The 18,229-nt window shown below is 44.0% G+C and overlaps 1 pseudogene; it reads right to left on the bottom strand.

Annotated features, from left to right (window-relative positions):
- Positions 1 to 10,584: 10,584 nt before the first annotated feature.
- Positions 10,585 to 11,965, bottom strand: LOC120393780 (annotated as a pseudogene).
- Positions 11,966 to 18,229: the final 6,264 nt, after the last annotated feature.

Genomic DNA, 18,229 nt, shown 5'->3' with positions numbered 1-18,229 from the left:
GAATTGAAATTAGGGGGGAGGTGTCAGGGCCAATGAGGGGTGAGACTGTGAGGGCGAAGGTGGGCTGTATGGTACCATACTAAAAACTGAAAAATGTTTCATGACCATTTTATTAGATTTAACTCATGTTTTAAAATCATCACACAAATTAAAGTTGGCTACTCAGACCTTCTATGAAGCACTATGTCTACATCCTTCTTGGTTTCTTGTTATAATTTGCACAACTCTGTTAATGAACTTCTTGAATGCAATGCAGTCATCTTTGATGGCTACTCATGTGTCTGGTACTTCCATTCCTTCAGTTGATATGCTTATTAGTTCATTCACATGATCAGGCAGAAGGTGACTTCTTTCAGAACATACAATTCTATTCAATGATGAAAAAGAACACTCAACTGTAGCTGTTGTGAGTAGGAGTAGCGAGAGATGAATTCCTACTTCTTTCATCCCAGGAAGCATAGCACAAAGATTGGGTTGAGCCATTAGTGATTATAAAAAAGAAGTTGAATTCAAATCTTCATTGATTCACCGTATGATATTCCACTCTGTGTTCAAATTCTCTGTTCTCTCCTGATCACATGGCAGCCCCATTGCTGGTAGTGCCTCACTACACTCAACTGTCAGTGTTTTATAGGACAGGCATTTGTAAAAGCTACATAGAGGTTGAGTACAAACTAGAAGTCGCTGTTGTAAATTTTCAAGAATCAAGTCTGTGTACTTTTTCAGTTGTCTTAACAAACACTTCTTGTCCTCTTCATTTACACCACAGTAAACACTCTGTGGTTACTAGGAATGGTTTGTCAAAATCTGGGGCCCTTAGCACAGGGTCAGATATGCGTGTCGCCTTAAGCTGGTTAAAGGTCTTCTGACACTCATCAGTCCACTTAACTGCATTTGACTGTGTCTTTCTGGTCAGGTCTGTCAGTGGGGCAGCGATTTGGCTGTAGTGTGGTACAAATTGCCTGTAATATCTGGCCAAGCCTAAGAACGATTGGACCTGTTTTTTTGACTTGGGGATAGGCCACTTTTAGATAGCATCCACTTTGGCCTGTAGGGGATTGATAGTTCCTTGACCCACCTGGTGTCCAAGGTAAGTCACTCTGTTCTGGCCTATTTGATACTTTTTAGCCTTAATGGTTAGTCCTGCCTGCCTGATGCGCTCGACGAATTTTTCCAGGTGCTCCAGGTGTTCTGCCCATGAATCAGAAAAAATGGCCACATCATCGAGATAGGCAACTGCAAATTCTCCCAATCCCACTAGGAGACCATCTACAAGTCTTTGGAAGGTGGCGGGTGCATTTTGCAGCCCGAAAGGGAGCACATTAAATTCATACACCCCTGCATGGGTGATGAAGGCTGACCTTTCCTTGGCGGGTTCATCTAGCGGTACTTGCCAGTACCCCTTGGTTAAGTCTAATGTAGAGATGAATTGGGCACGTCCCAGTTTCTCCAATAGCTCATCGGTGCATGGCATTGAATAGTTGTCGGGACGAGTTACAGCATTTAGCTTACGGTAGTCCATGCAAAAGTGTATTTCCTCATCTGGTTTGGGAACTAGAACCACTGGAGATGCCCATGCAATGTTAGAGGGGTGGATTATACCCATCTGTAGCATGTTTTGGATCTCCCGTTCTATAGCAGCTTGGGCATGAGGTGACACCCGGTAGGGTGGGGTTCTAATTGGGTAAGCATTACCTGTGTCAATGGAGTGGTATGCCCGTTCAGTCCATCCTGGGGTGGCTGAGAACACTGGTGCGAAGCTAGTGCACATCTCCTTGATCTGTTGCCACTGCAGATGTCCCAGGGTTGTGGAGAGGTTCACCTCTTCCACGCCACTGTCACTTTTTCCTTCATAGTAGACATCTTCAGGCCACTCAGCGTCATCTCCTCCCTGGGCTATAAACTGACAAACCTTTAATTCTCTGGAATAAAAGGGCTTTAGAGAATTAACATGGTACACTTTAGGCTTTAGGGTTGAGGTGGGGAATGCTATGAGATAGTTAACAGCTCCCAGGCGCTCTTAGACCGTGAATGGCCCTTCCCATGACACTTCCATCTTATGGGCCTGTAGAGCCTTTAAGACCATAACCTGGTCCCCTACTTTGAAGGAACGCTCTCTGGTATGTTTATCATACTAGGCCTTTTGCTCTTCCTGAGCATCCTTTAGGTTTTCTTTACCAAGGGCTAAAGAGTGTCGGAGGGTGCTTTGTAGGTTGCTTACAAAGTCTAGAATATTAGTTCCTGGAGAAGGCGTAAACCCCTCCCATTGCTTCTTCAACAACTATAATGGCCCCTTAAGTTCATGGACATACACAAGTTTGAATGGTGAAAACCCTAAACTGGGATGTGGTACAGCCCTGTAGGCAAAAAGCAACTGCTGCAACACTAGGTCCCAATCATTGGAGTGTTTATTTATTAATTTACGTATCATGGCCCCCAAAGTTCCATTAAACCTCTCCACCAGGCCATTGGTTTGATGGTGGTAACCAAGTGATTCACCCCATGAGCTTCCCACAGGTTTTTCATGGTCCCTGCCAGGAAATTAGTTCCCAAATCTGTAAGGATGTCGGAGAGCCAACCTACCCTGGCAAAAATGTCTGCTAAGGCCTGGCACACACTTTTAGCCCTGGTGTTGCTTAGAGCTACTGCTTCTGGCCATCAGGTAGCAAAATCCATGAAAGTCAGTGTGTACTGCTTTCCTCTGGGTGCCTTGTAGGTGGGGAATTTTCTGGGATGGGAAGCAGTACCTGGAGAAGGGTTGTTAGGGTTGGCTGGTACATCCTGCTTAGCCCTTGCTAATTCCAGTTCATGCTTTCTCTCTCTTTCGCTGCTAATTCCAGTTCATGCTTTCTCTCTCTTTCCTTTTCCTTCATCTCTTTTTGTCTCACCTCCATAGCTCTTTTGTGGGCAGCTTCAGCCCTGGTCATCTGTCTGTCATGTTCCTTTTGGCTCTCCTCAGCCTGGAGTTTGGCTAATTCTAGCTGCTGTTGGATGGTATTTTTTCTTTGCCTGACATTTCCCCCGGGTCTACCTTAGCTATCTGGAGGGGGGGGGGGGGCGGGGGGAGGGAACAGCTTGAAATCTTTGGTTACTGTAATGTGACTCTTTAGGAAAAAAAACAAGTAAAACAGGTTTTTGTGACTTGCCTTGGCAATGTTAATGACCAAGTGATCACAGCTGGAGATTTCCTTCTAACAAAAAGCCCTCTGTTAGAATCTCTTATCTGTTTGCCTTCAGGGTATCTCTCCTTCACTGCTTCCCCAGCATCTCAAAGGAGGGGAAAAAAATCTGGCTTTTGGTTCCTAAAAAAATCCCTCACTGCTGCTCATGTCAAGGTTCCTCCCCCACTCTGAACTTTAGGGTACAGATGTGGGGACCTACGTAAACACCTCTAAGCTTAACTACCAGCTCAGATCTGGTCTTGCTGCCACCATCCAGATTTCTCAGTGTCTGGAACACCCTCTTTTCCCTCAAAACCTTCCCCTCCCTGGGTAGCCTTGAGAGACTTCCTCATCAAGTCCCTGGTGAACACCAATCCAACCCCTTGGATCTTAACACAAGGAGAATTTAACCATCCCCCCTCCTCTCCCCCACCAATTCCTGGTGAGTCCAGATCCAATCCCCTTGAACCTTAAAACAAGGAAAAATCAATCAGGTTCTTAAAAAGAAGGCTTTTAATTAAAGAAAAGAAAGGAAAAAGAAAGGAAAAAACCCAAACTCTGGGAGACAGCATATCGGCTAATCTCACAGACAATAACTTGAAAACACAGGATGTTCCCTTGGGCAAAAATCTTAATACACTGAAGAATACCCAAATTTGATAATTCCCTTAATGGTACCAAGACAAGTTACAAAGAAAATAAACATAAACCTATTTATCCCTTTCTAAAACTTACGACTCTCATAAGAGGCTGGTTCCTTGATCTTTTTCACTCCAGCTGAAACTGAGGAAACTTCCCTCCTTCCTTTTGAAACATCTTGTTCCCCCATTGGTTCCTCTGGTCAGGTGTCAGCTAGGCTAGGTGAACTTCTTAACCCTTTACAGGTAAAAGAGACATTAACCCTTAACTATCTGTTTATGACAGCTCCAGCCCTCTGATCTTTTTTTTTTTTTTTTTTTGCCCTCCACTGGACTCTCTCCACTTTGTCCACATTCTTTCTGTAGTGGGGAGGCACAAAACTGGATGCAATATTTCAGATGTGGTCTTAGCAGTGCTAAATAGAGGGGAATAATCACTTCCCTCGATCTGCTGCCAATGCTCCTACTACAGCCCAAAATGCTGTTAGCCTTCTTGGCAACAGGAGCACACTGCTGACTCTTATCCAGCTTCTCATCCACCGTAATCTCCAGGTCCTTTTCTGAAGAACTGCCACTTAGCCAGTCAATCCCTAGTCTGTAGCAGTGCATGGGATTCTTCCATCCTAAATGCAGGATTCTGCACTTATCCTTATTGAATCTCATAAGATTTCTCTTGTCCCAATCTTCCAATTTGTCTAGATCACTCTGTACTCTATCTCTATCACCCAGTATATCTACCTTTCCCTGCAAATTAGTGTCATATGTGAAGTTGCTGAGGGTGTATTTGTAGGGATATTAAAGAAGGTATTAATAGTGATTTCCCCAAGTGACAGTGCCCCCCCATAATTTGTTCCCCACACTTTAAACATTCAACAGTTTTACCAAGTACACAAATTTCTTGGGTCTTTTGTTAAAACTTGTAAACTACTGTTTGTAGAAACCATTGCTTGTATCTGTCCTGTGAAAGATACTCTATTACTATGTAAAATTTACAAACAAGTTAATTGACTTTGTTTTTGAAGTGAACATTATGCTACCACCCCTGCTGTGAGCCTTAAGCTGTAATTGATACAATGTAAACAAATTCTATAAGCGGTTAAGTGACTTTCACTTCATTGTAACAGCAACGGCTCCTAGGAACAGACCCCCATTCTCTGTGATTAAAGGGCCGGGAGTCTCAAATGAATTAGCACACACTCCGAAAGTGGTGGAGACAGTAAATTAAAATATGGTTAAGATATGGAATGTTTGTTGATGAATGCTTGATGTACATGAATGGATAGGGAGGTGCCAGCCTAGAAAGGGAGTATCCATCGGCTGAAAAATGTGTCAAGTGGACCACCAGACAACCCCCAGAGGGTAAACTGGGATCCACCCCATCACCTGGAAGGATGAGAAACACAAACTTTGGACAGTGTGGAACCACCAGGAATGTGCCATCTGCTGATTGAGTCAGCAAGAGCAGGATGAAACAGCTCCCACAGACTAACATAGGAATTAATTCCTATAAGAATGGACTCTAAAGACTGAGGACTTTAAGTCTCTGGTTCTGCTGCCAACCTCCAGGAGCATCAGGTGCATCTGACACAGACTCGGCTCCATCCTCATGACCAAGATACCTGGCCAGTAACTTGGCATGAGCAACTTCTAGGCTGGTAACTATAACACCTATACAGAACTTGAATAAATAATTGTGTGAATGAATATGTGTGTGTGTGTGTGTGTGTAAGAAATAAATAGTAATAGGAATAAGTAGTCAAACAACATTGTTTACTTTTTTCTTTTGCTTTATTATTATATTTGCAATAAATGTGGCATCTTTGCCTTACCCCTTTTAATAAGATCCTGCTGGTTTTTATTCTATTGATATAACATAATTTATCCCATCATCCAGATCATTAATAAAGATGTTGAACAAAACTGGCCCTGGACTGACCTTTTGTTGTTTTGAACCTGCTGTCTATTACTTTCCTTTGGTGACCCCTAATTCTTGTGTTATGAGAAGGTGTATCTATTGGGTTTCCGGGAAACTGGGCGGGCAGAAGCCCGCCCAATGCTAAAGGATCCCCCCTGGAGCCTAAGGGGAGGATCCACAGGACCTCAGAAACCCACTAATTTTGGGGGACAACTACTGGCTGCCAACTAGACATTGAGCCATTGATCACTACCCGTTGAGCTGGACAATCTCTCCAGCTTTCTACCCACCTTATAATCCATTCATCCAGCCCATACTTTTTAAACTTGCTGGCCTGAATAATGTGGGAGACTGTATCAAAACCTTTGCTAAAGTTAAGATATATGATGCCCACCACTTTCCCCATATTCACAGAGCCAGTTTTCTCATCATAGAAGGCAATCAGGTTGGTCAGGTATGACTTGCCCTTGGTGAATCCATGCTGACTGTTCCTGATCACTTTCCTTTCCTCCAAGTGCTTCAAAACTGGAGCACTGGAAGTCTGGAAGTCTCATTTTCAAAAATGACTGAGGTCTTTGTGGCCAGATTTTTGAAAGTATTTAGGTGACTATAGATGCAGACAGATTATCTAGATGGATTTTCAAAAGTATCCAGGCACTTAATTTCTTATCACTCCAAAACCATTCTAAGGAAGCTATAGGGAAGCAGTGGGATACTATGGTAGCTCAAGCAGCAAAGAGTCCTGTGGCACCTTATAGACTAACAGATGTATTGGAGCATGAGCTTTCGTGGGTGAATACCCACTTCATCAGATGATAGCTCAATCTCACTGCCCCAGGGTGTAGGAAGGAAGGTTGATGCATAGCCCCAGTGGACATGGCTAGTCAAAAGATACTGGGCTGGTGCACATGAGGCACACACATCTAGTGGGGTCTATGTGGACAAACACTCTGTCATAGGTTTCACCCCCACTCTGAACCTTAGAGTATAGATGTGGGGACCTGCATGTGAACCTCCTAAGCTTAATTACCAGCTTAGATCAATAGGCTGCCACCATCTAAATGTTTGAATCATCTGGAAAACTCTGTTTTCCCACCCAAAACCTTCCCCTCCCTGGGTAGCCTTGAGAGACTCCTCCACCAATTCCCAGGTGAAACTGATCCAAACCCCTTGGATCTTAAAACAAGGAAGAATTACTCATTCCCCCTCCCTTCCCCCCCGAATCCCTGGTGAGTCCAGATCCAATCCCCTTGGATCTAAAAAACAGGGAAAAATCAATCAGGTTATTTAAAAGAAGGCTTTTAATTAAAGAAAAGAAGGGTAAAAGAAAAAAAATCCTCTGGGAGATAGCATACAAGCTGATCTCACAGACAACTGATTCAAAACAAAGGACGTCCCCCTGGGCAAAAACCTTAGTACACACAAGAATACCCAATTTGCTTATTCCCCTAATGCCAAGACAAGTTACAAAAAGAAAATAAACATAAACCTAATTTATTCCTTTCTAAAACTTACTACTCTGATAAGAGGCTGGTTCCTTGATCTTTTTCACTCCCTCTGAAACTGAAACTGACTTAAACAAAGGAAACTTCCCTCCTTCCTTTTGAAACATCTTGTTCCCCCATTGGTTCCTCTGGTCAGGTGTCAGCTAGCCTAGGTGAACTTCTTAACCCTTTACAGGTAAAAGAGGCATTAACCCTTAACTATCTGTTTATGACATACTCAAAGAAGAATTCTCCTTGAGCCCCCCAAAGAAGACTTTATGACCCTATGAACTCCCACACAAGTGTCCAGGGGCTGTAGTAGAAGGGAGAATCCCTTCACTCATTTATAAAGGAAAGCAAATACTAATTTTAACTATAAGGAGACAATAACTGCTCCCTAGTAAATGTAGCCTTTTACTTTATTTAAAGTGAATTTAGTGAGGTTGTATGGCTCCGGTTGCTACTGTTTCCACTTCAGAATAAAATTGGATCTGGAGCTTTTATCAAATGTGGAGGCTCTCAAGTCTCAAGTCCAAGGATAATGGCCACAGATACAATCACAAGTACAAAGTCTTATATGTACTACACATTTTATTCAAACAATAAGTAAAGTTACAATTACCCATGTGTGATGGATTCAGTCACAGAGATGCCCTTGAGACTGTCACCTGATGTGCTGAAATTACCTTTGAGCCAAGGGCGGCTCCAGGCACCAGCGTGCCAAGCATGTGCCCGGGGCGGCAAGCCACAGGGGGCGCTCTGCCGTGAGGGTGGCAGGCAGGTTGCCTTCGGCAGCTTGCCTGCGGAGAGCCCACTGGTCCCGTGGCTTTGGCAGACCTCCCGCAGGTGGGCCGCCGAATCCGCAGGACCAGGGACCTCCCGCAGGCAAGCCGCTGAAGACAGCCTGCCTGCCATGTTGAGGCTGCAAAATACCTAGAGCCTCCCCTGCTCTGAGCTTATTTTCCCTGCCAGGCTGGGACTTCCAGAACCCTGCCTTGCTGAGCCAGACACACTAGCCTACTGCAACACAGACCCAGGGTCTGGGTCACTCCCCTGAAACTGCAGACTTTAACTAAAAACAGCTCAGCAGGTTACCTGTCTTCAGCACCCAGACACCCAACTCCCAATGGGATCCAAACCCCAAATAAATCCATTTTACCCTATATAAAGCTTATACATGGTAAACTCATAAACTGTCCACCCTCTATAACACTGATAGAGAGATATGCAGAGTTGTTTGTTCCTCCAGGTATTAATCACTTACTCTGGGTTTATTAATAAACAAGAGTGATTTTATTAAGTATAAAAAGTAGGATTTAAGTGGTTTCAAATAATAACAGACACAGCAAAGAAAGTCACAAAGCAAAATGAAACAAAACACTCAAGTCTAAGCCTATTACATTAAGAAACTGTTTACAGGTAAAATCTCACCCTCAGAGATGTTCCAATAAGCTTCTTTCACAGACTAGACTCCTTCCTATTGTGAGCCCAATCATTTCCCCTTGTTAGTTTTAGTAGACATCTTAGGTGGTAAGCAGGGGCTCTCTCATGACTGGCCCCCTTTGTCCTGTTTCACCCGCTTTTATAGCTTTGGTAAAAGGGGGGAATCTTTTTTCTCTCTGGGTTTCCACTCCTCTTTCTAAATGGAAAAACACCAGATTTAAGATGGATTCCAGTATCATGTGCTATGGCCACATGTCCTGTGAGACTCCAGCCTCCATTCTTCCTGGGCTGGCCCACATGTACACAGGAAGGTTTACAAGTAAATAGAGCCATTTACAGTTCAATGATTCTGAAGCACCCTTAATGGCTTCCACTTAATATGTTTACATCAATAATACACATTTATTTCTTATTCTCCTAACTCCAGACATAGAAATAATACATGCAAACAAATAGGATGACCACACTCAGTAGATTATAAGATTTGTAATGATACCTTAAAAGAGACCTTTTGCATAAAGTGTATTCCAGTTACATCGTATTCACACTTATAAGCATATTTCCATAAAACATAGGCAGTGCAACGTCACACCATGCATATAGAAATCCTACAAAAAACCTACTGAATAATTATAACTGTAATGAGACTCAAGTCCTCAAAGATATTCTAGGGTTCAATGGCCCTCTCACCAACTGATCATCAGTAGAGGGATAGTTCCTTCTGGGGTTCTTCCCGTGGGTATTTCCACTTTTACTTAACCAGGGAACCCTTTATAGATTGCAATTCTAACTGCACCTAACACCTTATGCATATGTATGGAGGTGTCAGTCCTCTTTCACTTATCGGTACTTTCACACCTCATAAATATTGGGGTCCCCATTTTTCATAGGTTATTTGTAGTTCCTCTCATTCTGTATTAGCATCTATGCAGAACAAGTACCCTGTGGTCAAGAGAGACATTCAAAGATGTTACAATCATGTCTCTTGTAGTTTGGGACAATACATTGTGATCTATTACAATCACCTTTTGGCACATCTATACAGTAATCTTGGGACCTTTGCAGTTATAGGGTTACTCATTGGTCAACCACTCATGTCAAGCATTCTTAAGTGTATGGCCTAGTATGGTTAAGATGAAATCTTACAAGTCTCAACTGGTAGACCATGCATTTCAGTCATGCTTTATTTCTATACCTAGTACACATTCATTACTTGTAAATACTTATCATTTGTATACTTCAGTAATCCTACCATTTAAATCTATTTAGCATACATTGATTGTACATGAAATAGCATATCAATTGATCATACCATCACATAGCACAATCATAAATGTATGAGAAAATTAACTAATTGGCTACATAAATATCTGGGTTAATGTCTTAAAATTCAGCATAAAACTATGTAAAGTCCTCAAATTCTATAACCCCAAGTGCTGACATATGATTAAATATCAATATAATTTATTTTCACAGCATCATTCATAATTAATGGAAATTATCACATGAAATTTCACAGCAAATCAGAAGCGAAAAAAGAAAATATAGGAGATGTACTTTACATGATTATAGGTAGGCTATATCCATAAGTAAATGTGGTAAGACTGTGAATATTTTTAAAGCATTTAGTCACAAATAATTTAGTGAATAGAAGTGCTGATTTGAATGTGGAAAAGTATTTGAAAACCTTGAAGGTTTCATGAATTTTCAGATTATTGGTCTGAAAATCGACATCATGCATCATTCATTATTCTCTTGTTTCCAAAATTTTAATCCAGAAGCATAAACAATACCATGTGACTTGGGTGGCCAGTCAGAATTACAAATTCTAAATACTGACTGGTCAGAATGAACTGCTTGTGAACAGCCAGCTGTTCATCCAAACTGATCAGTGAATACTTATGAATGGTTATTTTTATGAACAGATTCTGATTTCCGTAAATGATTCCTGAACAGAAGTAATGTCTACATTTACAGCCATATTGACAACAATATTAGTCACAATTAATATATTATATCAACCCAAGCTTATTCCAACTCATAGTTCAGAAGAGATCAAATAACTGTAGCTGGAATTTTTAACTGTAGCTGGAACCAGCACACAATGTTAACAAAGAACAAAATCTAATAGTTTCATGTACTCATGCTTTGTATGCATCTGCTGTAGGGTATGAACGTATAAGCCTGACTAAGAAGCTGATACAAATATAAACTTCAATGCAGAAAAAATTAGGAGGTTAAATTGTTACAGAGCTCTGAAACTCCATTTATGACTATTGAAAAACTGGCCAAGTGACAAGAGAAGGGGAAATTATAGTAAGTCAATTGTTATCCAAACCAGCATTTAATTTTTGAAAATGTATGCCTGAATTCTAATAAAATGGCTTCTATTATAGAAACATCTTCAGCTTCTTCCCTGAGTTTACGTAGCTGTTTCTGGTAGCGGTCATTTATTTTCTCTAAATCTTTTTCCAGTTTTTGTCCTAGGGCCTCCTTCTGTTGGGTTTTTTGTTTCAAAGTGGTTTCATCATGTGAGCCTTCTTTCTTTAGCTCCTTATCTATATTTTTACATTCCTCATCATGCTCTCTTTCTTTTCTTTCCATCTCTTCCTTACAGTTTTCTCTGAGTATCTTGATTTTTTCTTGAAGTTTCATGTGAGCATATTTATACATGTTATTAGTATAATGTGAGCCTCCTTTATTTTGCACCATCTTATCAGTCATTTCAATCAGCTCTGAAATCTGGGCTTCCTGCTCCTGTCCTTTTGCTTTGTTGCTGAAAGCACAGCATCGATTCCCACACTTTTCTATCAATCTCTCAAGGTCTTTGTCATTTAAACCTTTTAAATAATCATGTAAAGTCATACTATCTAAGTCCTCTTTTCTGGTGAACAAGAAGATCATGTACTCCACAGCTTTTTCCCCAAAAATATCTTGTATTCTTTTAATTGTATTTTTCTCTTCTTCAGTGAAACGACCCAACTGCATCACCAGAACTATAGCATGGGGTCCTGGGGAGGAGACTACGACACAACGCCCTATTTCTTTCATAGTTTCTTTTAAAGGAATTTTTGTATCAAAAAGACCAGGCGTATCAATGACTGCAATGTCCCTGCCGTTCCAATCTCTTTTCCTGACAGTACATTTCACTGTTACTGATCCTGCTGCGATTTTAGACTCAAACACTTTCTCACCAAGGATGGTGTTCCCTGTTGCACTTTTCCCAGCTCCAGTTTTACCAACAAGAACAATCCTTAGTTCAGTTTTCTCAGTGTACTGGCTGGCAGCTCTTGGGCCTGGAAGAAGTAAGTTTGAAAATTACATTGTAAAGATAATAAAATAACAATGGGTGTATTTGGGGATTTCCCTTTCTGTAATTAAACCTACTGTAAGGCCTTAGGTAATTGGCGTGGCAACATTTTGCATGTTGGAGCGGAGCAGCAAAGTGGGTGATTAGCACTGACAGCCTGTCACCTTTGGAGGCCTCGGCACAGATGTGAGTGAATTAAAAGCACCCATCAGGCTTTGGGCTGGAGGGGGCCAGCGCAGAGATCAGGTGTTGTTTCTGGGTGGGATGCTGGTCTGGATCTTTATGTTCTCTTTTGGAATCACTGCTCACGGTGTGGTGTTGCCACCAGGTCTCATTAGAATCAGAGAATATCAGGTTTGGAAGGCACCTCAGGAGGTCATCTAGTCCAACCCCCAGCTCAAAGCAGGACCAATCCCAAACTAAATCATCCCAGCCTGACCATAAAAACCTTTGTCAAGTCTGACCATAAAAACCTCTAAGGAAGGAGATTCCACCACCTCCCTAGGGAACCCATTCCAGTGCTTCACCACTCTCTGAGTGAAAAAGTTTTTCCTAATATCCAACCTAAACCTCCGCCACTGCAACTTGAGACCATTACTCCTTGTTCTGTCATCTGCTACCACTGAGAACAGTCTGGATCCATCCTCTTTGGAACCCCCTTTCAGGTAGTTGAAAGCAGCTATCAAATCCCTCCTCATTCTTCTCTTCTGCAGAGTAAATAATCCAAGTTCCCTCAGCCTCTCCTCATAAGTCATGTGCTCCAGCCCCCTAATCATTTTTGTTGCCCTTCGCTGGACTCTTTCCAATTTTTCCACATTCTTCTTGTAGTGTGGAGCCCAAAACTGGACACAGTACTCCAGATGAGGTCTTACCAATGCCGAATAGAGGGGAATGATCACATCCCTCGATCTGCTTGCAATGCCCCTACTTATACAGCCCAAAATGCCATTAGCCTTCTTGGCAACAAGGGCATACTGTTGATTCATATCCAGCTTCTCGTCCACTATAACCCCTAGGTCCTTTTCTGCAGAACTGCTTCCTAGCCATTCGGTCCCTAGTCTGTAGCAGTGAATGGGATTCTTCCGTCTTAAGTGCAGGACTCTGCACTTGTCCTTGTTGAACCTCATCAGGTTTCTTTTGGCCCAATCCTCTAATTTGTCTAGGTCCCTCTGTATCCTATACCTACCCTCCAGCGTATCTACCACTCCTCCAAGTTTAGTGTCATCAGCAAACTTGCTGAGAGTGCAGTTCACACCATCCTCCAGATCATTAATGAAGATATTGAACAAAACTGGCCCCAGGGCCGACCCTTGGGGCACTCCACTTCAAACCGGCTGCCAACTAGACATGGAGCCATTGATCACTACCTCTTGAGCCCAACGATCTAGCCAGCTTTCTATCCACCTTATAGTCCAGTCATCCAGCCCATACTTCTTTAACTTGCCAGCAAGAATACTGTGGGAGACCATATCAAAAGCTTTGCTAAAGTCAAGCAATAACACATCCACTGCTTTCCCCTCATCCACAGACCCAGCTATCTCCTCATAGAAGGCAATTAGGTTAGTCAGGCATGACTTGCCCTTGGTGAATCCATGCTGACTGTTCCTGATCACATTCCTCTCTTCTAAGTGCTTCAGAATTGATTACTTGAGAACCTGCTTCATGATTTTTCCAGGGACTGAGGTGAGGCTGACTGGCCTGTAGTTCCCTGGATCCTCCTTCTTCCCTTTTTTAAAGATGGGCACTACAGTAGCCTTTTTCCAGTCATCCGGGACCTCCCCCGTTTGCTATGAGTTTTCAAAGATAACAGCCAATGGCTCTGCAATCACATCCGCCAACTCCTTTAGCACCCTCAGATGCAGCGCATCCGGCCCCATGGACTTGTGCTCATCCAATTTTTCTAAATAGTCCCGAACCACTTATTTCTCCACAGAGGGCTGGTCACCTTCTCCCCTTACTGTGCTGCCCAGTGCAGCAGTCTGGGAGTTGACCTTGTTTGTGAAGAAAGAGGCAAAAAAAATCATTGATTACATTAGCTTTTTCCACATCCTCTGTCACTAGGTTGCCTCCCTCATTCAGTAAGGGGCCCACACTTTCCTTGACTTTCTTCTTGTTGCTAACATACCTGAAAAAACCCAGGGCCACCCAGAGGGGGGGCAAGAGGGGCAATTTGCCCCAGGCCCCGGCCCCCACAGGGGCCCCCACGAGAGTTTTTCGGGGCCCCTGGAGCGGGGTCCTTCACTTGCTCCAGGTGCCCCAGAAAACTCTTACAGGGCCAGGCGCAGGAGCTTCTTCCGCTCCCGGTCTTTGCCGGCGGGGGCTCCTTCCGCTCCAGGCAGAAGGACCCCCCACTGGTGAATTACCACCGAAGCAGGACCCGCCGCTGAAGTTCAGCTGGGTCTTCGGTGGTAATTCGGAGGCGGGGGCCTTTCCATTCCGGGACCCGCTGGCGAAGTGCTCTGAAGACCCGCGGTGGGGGCCCCCCCGCCGCTGAATTACCGCTGAAGACCGGGCTGCACTTCAGCGGCGGGTCCCGCTTCGGCGGTAATTCGGCGGTGGGGCGGCCCCCGCTGCGGGTCTTCGGGGCACTTTGGCGGCGGGTCCCGGAACGGAAGGGCCCCCCACTGCTGAAGACCCCAGGCCCCCGGAATCCTCTGGGCGGCCCTGAAAAAACCCTTCTTGTTACTCTTAACATCTCTTGCTAGCTGCAATTCCAAGTGTGATTTGGCCTTCCTGATTTCACTCCTGCATGCCTGAGCAATATTTTTATACTCCTCCCTGGTCATTTGTCCAAGCTTCCACTTCTTGTAAGCTTCTTTTTTGTGTTTAAGATCAGCAAGGATTTCACTGCTAAGTCAAGTTGGTCACCTGCCACATTTACTATTCTTCCTACACATCGGGATGTTTTTTTCCTGCAACCTCAGTAAGGATTCTTTAAAATACAGCCAACTCTCCTGGACTCCTTTCCCCCTCATGTTATTTTCCCAGGGGACCTTGCCCATCAGCTCCGTGAGGGAGTCAAAGTCTGCTTTTCTGAAGTCCAGGGGCCGTATTCTGCTGCTCTCCTTTCTTCCTTGTGTCAGGATCCTGAACTCGACCATCTCATGGTCACCACCTCCCAGGCTCCCATCCACTTTTGCTTCCCCTACTAACTCTTCTCTGTTTGTGAGCAGCAGGTCAAGAAGAGCTCTGCCCCTGGTTGGTTCCTCCAGCATTTGCACCAGGAAATTGTCCCCTACACTTTCCAAAAACTTCCTGGATTGTCTGTGCACTGCTGTATTGCTCTCCCAGCAGATATCGGGGTGATTAAAGTCTCCCATGAGAACCAGGGCCTACGATCTAGTAACTTCTGCTAGTTGCCGGAAGAAAGCCTCGATTAGCTCTCTGTCCAGCCTCTACCACATGCAAAGAGGCGCAGCAGTCACCAGGAACCAGCCCAGGAAGGTGGGAGCAGCAGAAAGATCCCACTGCAGGCCAGAGAATGGGCTCCCTCATTGTCAAAAGATGCCCAAGGAGTTTAACTTGGAGCTGACTTCCAGAGACGTGAAGCACGCCCAGATCCCCCTGCCTTCAGCTGGAGTTTTGGGTGCTCAGCACTACTGCAAATCAGCCACTTTGTTTTATTTTTTTGGGTGATGAGATAAAAAGAGAAAGGAAGGAGACTAGGGAGAGAAAGAATAGAATACAAAAAAGATGAAAAAGGGGACTGGGACAAATAATTGGGACATATGGATGAAAGGGGAAAAGAGTGGAGCCTGGGGAGCAGAAGAAGGAAAACAGGAGTGAGGAGGGAAAACAGTGAAGGAAAAGAGGGGAGGAGAGGAAGAAAACACTGTAGGAGAGGTACAGACAGTAGACGTAGATGGAGAACATGCACCATGCCCACAATGGCAGCTCTCATCACTCTCAGTTAGGGGAGCTGATTAACACACCCAGGGAATAAATGCAATAGAGCTGCATTGCCCGGCTTTAGAGCCAAATCCCACCTTCTCCGTGGCATGGAGCCCTTAGGACCTCCCTGGGAAGCCAATCTGCACAGCAGCAGAGGAGCAATGGGATCCCAGAGAGGAGCCCTCTCTCGGCAATGGCCACAGCATCCCCTCTGCTCTTCCCCTCGCATGGAGTCTGCCTGGCCCTCAGCTAGGGGGAGTTACACCAGGGGAAATGGTGCCTTCCCGACTGTTCCAGCCAGTGAGGCTGGGTAACAGCCCAGGACACTGAATGGGTGAGCAGCCCAGGGAAAGCGGCTCTGGCTGACTGGTGCCAAGTGGAGCTGCCAGCTGGGGAGGATGGGCCTGTTAGGGTGAAGAACAGCCACCGAGGTCAACTGGCCTGGGAGGGGGAGAAAATGGCCCTTGGTGATTGGGCAACAAAATGGCAAATGAAATTTAATGTGGATAAATGTAAAGTAATGCACACTGGAAGAAATAACCCCAACTATACATACAACATGATGGGGGCTAATTTAGCTACAACGAGTCAGGAAAAAGATCTTGGTGTCATCGTGGATAGTTCTCTAAAGATGTCCACACAGTGTGCAGAGGCGGTCAAAAAAGCAAACAGGATGTTAGGAATCATTAAAAAGGGGATAGAGAATAAGACTGAGAATATATTATTGCCCTTATATAAATCCATGGTACGCCCACATCTCGAATACTGTGTACAGATGTGGTCTCCTCACCTCAAAAAAGATATTCTAGCACTAGAAAAGGTTCAGAAAAGGGCAACTAAAATGATTAGGGGTTTAGAGAGGGTCCCATATGAGGAAAGATTAAAGAGGCTAGGACTCTTCAGCTTGGAAAAGAGAAGACTAAGGGGGGACATGATAGAGGTCTATAAAATCATGAGTGATGTTGAGAAAGTGGATAAAGAAAAGTTATTTACTTATTCGCATAATACAAGGACTAGGGGTCACCAAATGAAATTAATAGGCAGCAGGTTTAAAACAAATAAAAGGAAGTTCTTCTTCACGCAGCGCACAGTCAACTTGTGGAACTCCTTACCTGAGGAGGTTGTGAAGGCTAAGACTATAACAATGTTTAAAAGGGGACTGGATAAATTCATGGTGGCTAAGTCCATAAATGGCTATTAGCCAGGATGGGTAAGAATGGTGTCCCTAGCCTCTGTTCATCAGAGGATGGAGATGGATGGCAGGAGAGAGATCAGTTGATCATTGCCTGTTAGGTTCACTCCCTCTGGGGCACCTGGCATTGGCCACTGTCGGTAGACAGATACTGGGCTAGATGGACCTTTGGTCTGACCCGGTATGGCCCTTCTTATGTTCTTATGTGATTTCATTAAAACTCCCCTTCCAGGTCCCCTCTCCCTGGGTGTAAGGCTGCACTGGGTCAGCAGTAACTGCCCTGGCCTCTGCATGGAGGAGAAATGGGGGGTAGTATCTGTGGAAGTCTCATCGGAGGAAGGGAGTTAAGATGCAGGAGAGCAGCCGGCCTGCCCACAATTGACCCCTCATTCTCAATCAGGGAGGAGCTGCAGAGTCCCACCAAACCAGTGTCCACATCGGTCTGACTGTCCTCAAACCAGTAAGACTGGTGCAGGGATGGGGTATGCCAGAGCACATCATTCCTACCATGCCAGGAAGCCAAGATTGTCTGTGGAGCTGGCAGTGCAGCCTGGGAAAAGTTGGCTGTTTTGAAAATCAGAAGAAATGCAGGGACGGGATACGGAGAATTAGGAAAATACTGAGAAAGCTAGAAAATAATTATTTAAAATTTGGGTTTTTTAAAGGCAGTTATGGGACTGACTGCAGCCCTCGAAGGTGTGGGATTGAGGGAGAAAATGTTTAGCCAAATACAGTGTGAACTATGATCATTTCCAGTGTAAGGACTGCTCTTCAGTGAACCTACTTTGGTTCCTTCTTGAACATAAAAAACAATTTCCCACATCACAAAACCACTGCATGATCTCGCTTGATTGTTAGTCTTTGTTCAGAAGGGAACTGGGACTGAAACACCAGGGTCTATTGCAAGTCAGGACTGAGGTGCACTGGCAGAGATATGAGGAGGCAGCTGAACATACATCATCAGTATCAAACCTTTACCTGCACGTACAAAGACCTTTCAAACAGTATTGTATCTAAAATGTAAATATGTTTCTTTAACCCAAACACCAAAATCCCATCTGTACTGTCAGAAGTAGAGCTGGTCAGAAAATGGGTTTTTTGGACAGAAAATGTAAAATGTTCATTAAAAAAAAAGAGTATTCACCTAAATCCATTGGCCAAAAGACAACAACTTTTTGGTTTTCTGATGAAAAGT

The sequence above is a fragment of the Mauremys reevesii genome, unplaced genomic scaffold (assembly GCF_016161935.1).
Source record: "Mauremys reevesii isolate NIE-2019 unplaced genomic scaffold, ASM1616193v1 Contig3, whole genome shotgun sequence".
Lineage (NCBI taxonomy): Eukaryota > Metazoa > Chordata > Testudines > Geoemydidae > Mauremys > Mauremys reevesii.
This window is presented reverse-complemented; position numbering and strand designations above follow the sequence as displayed.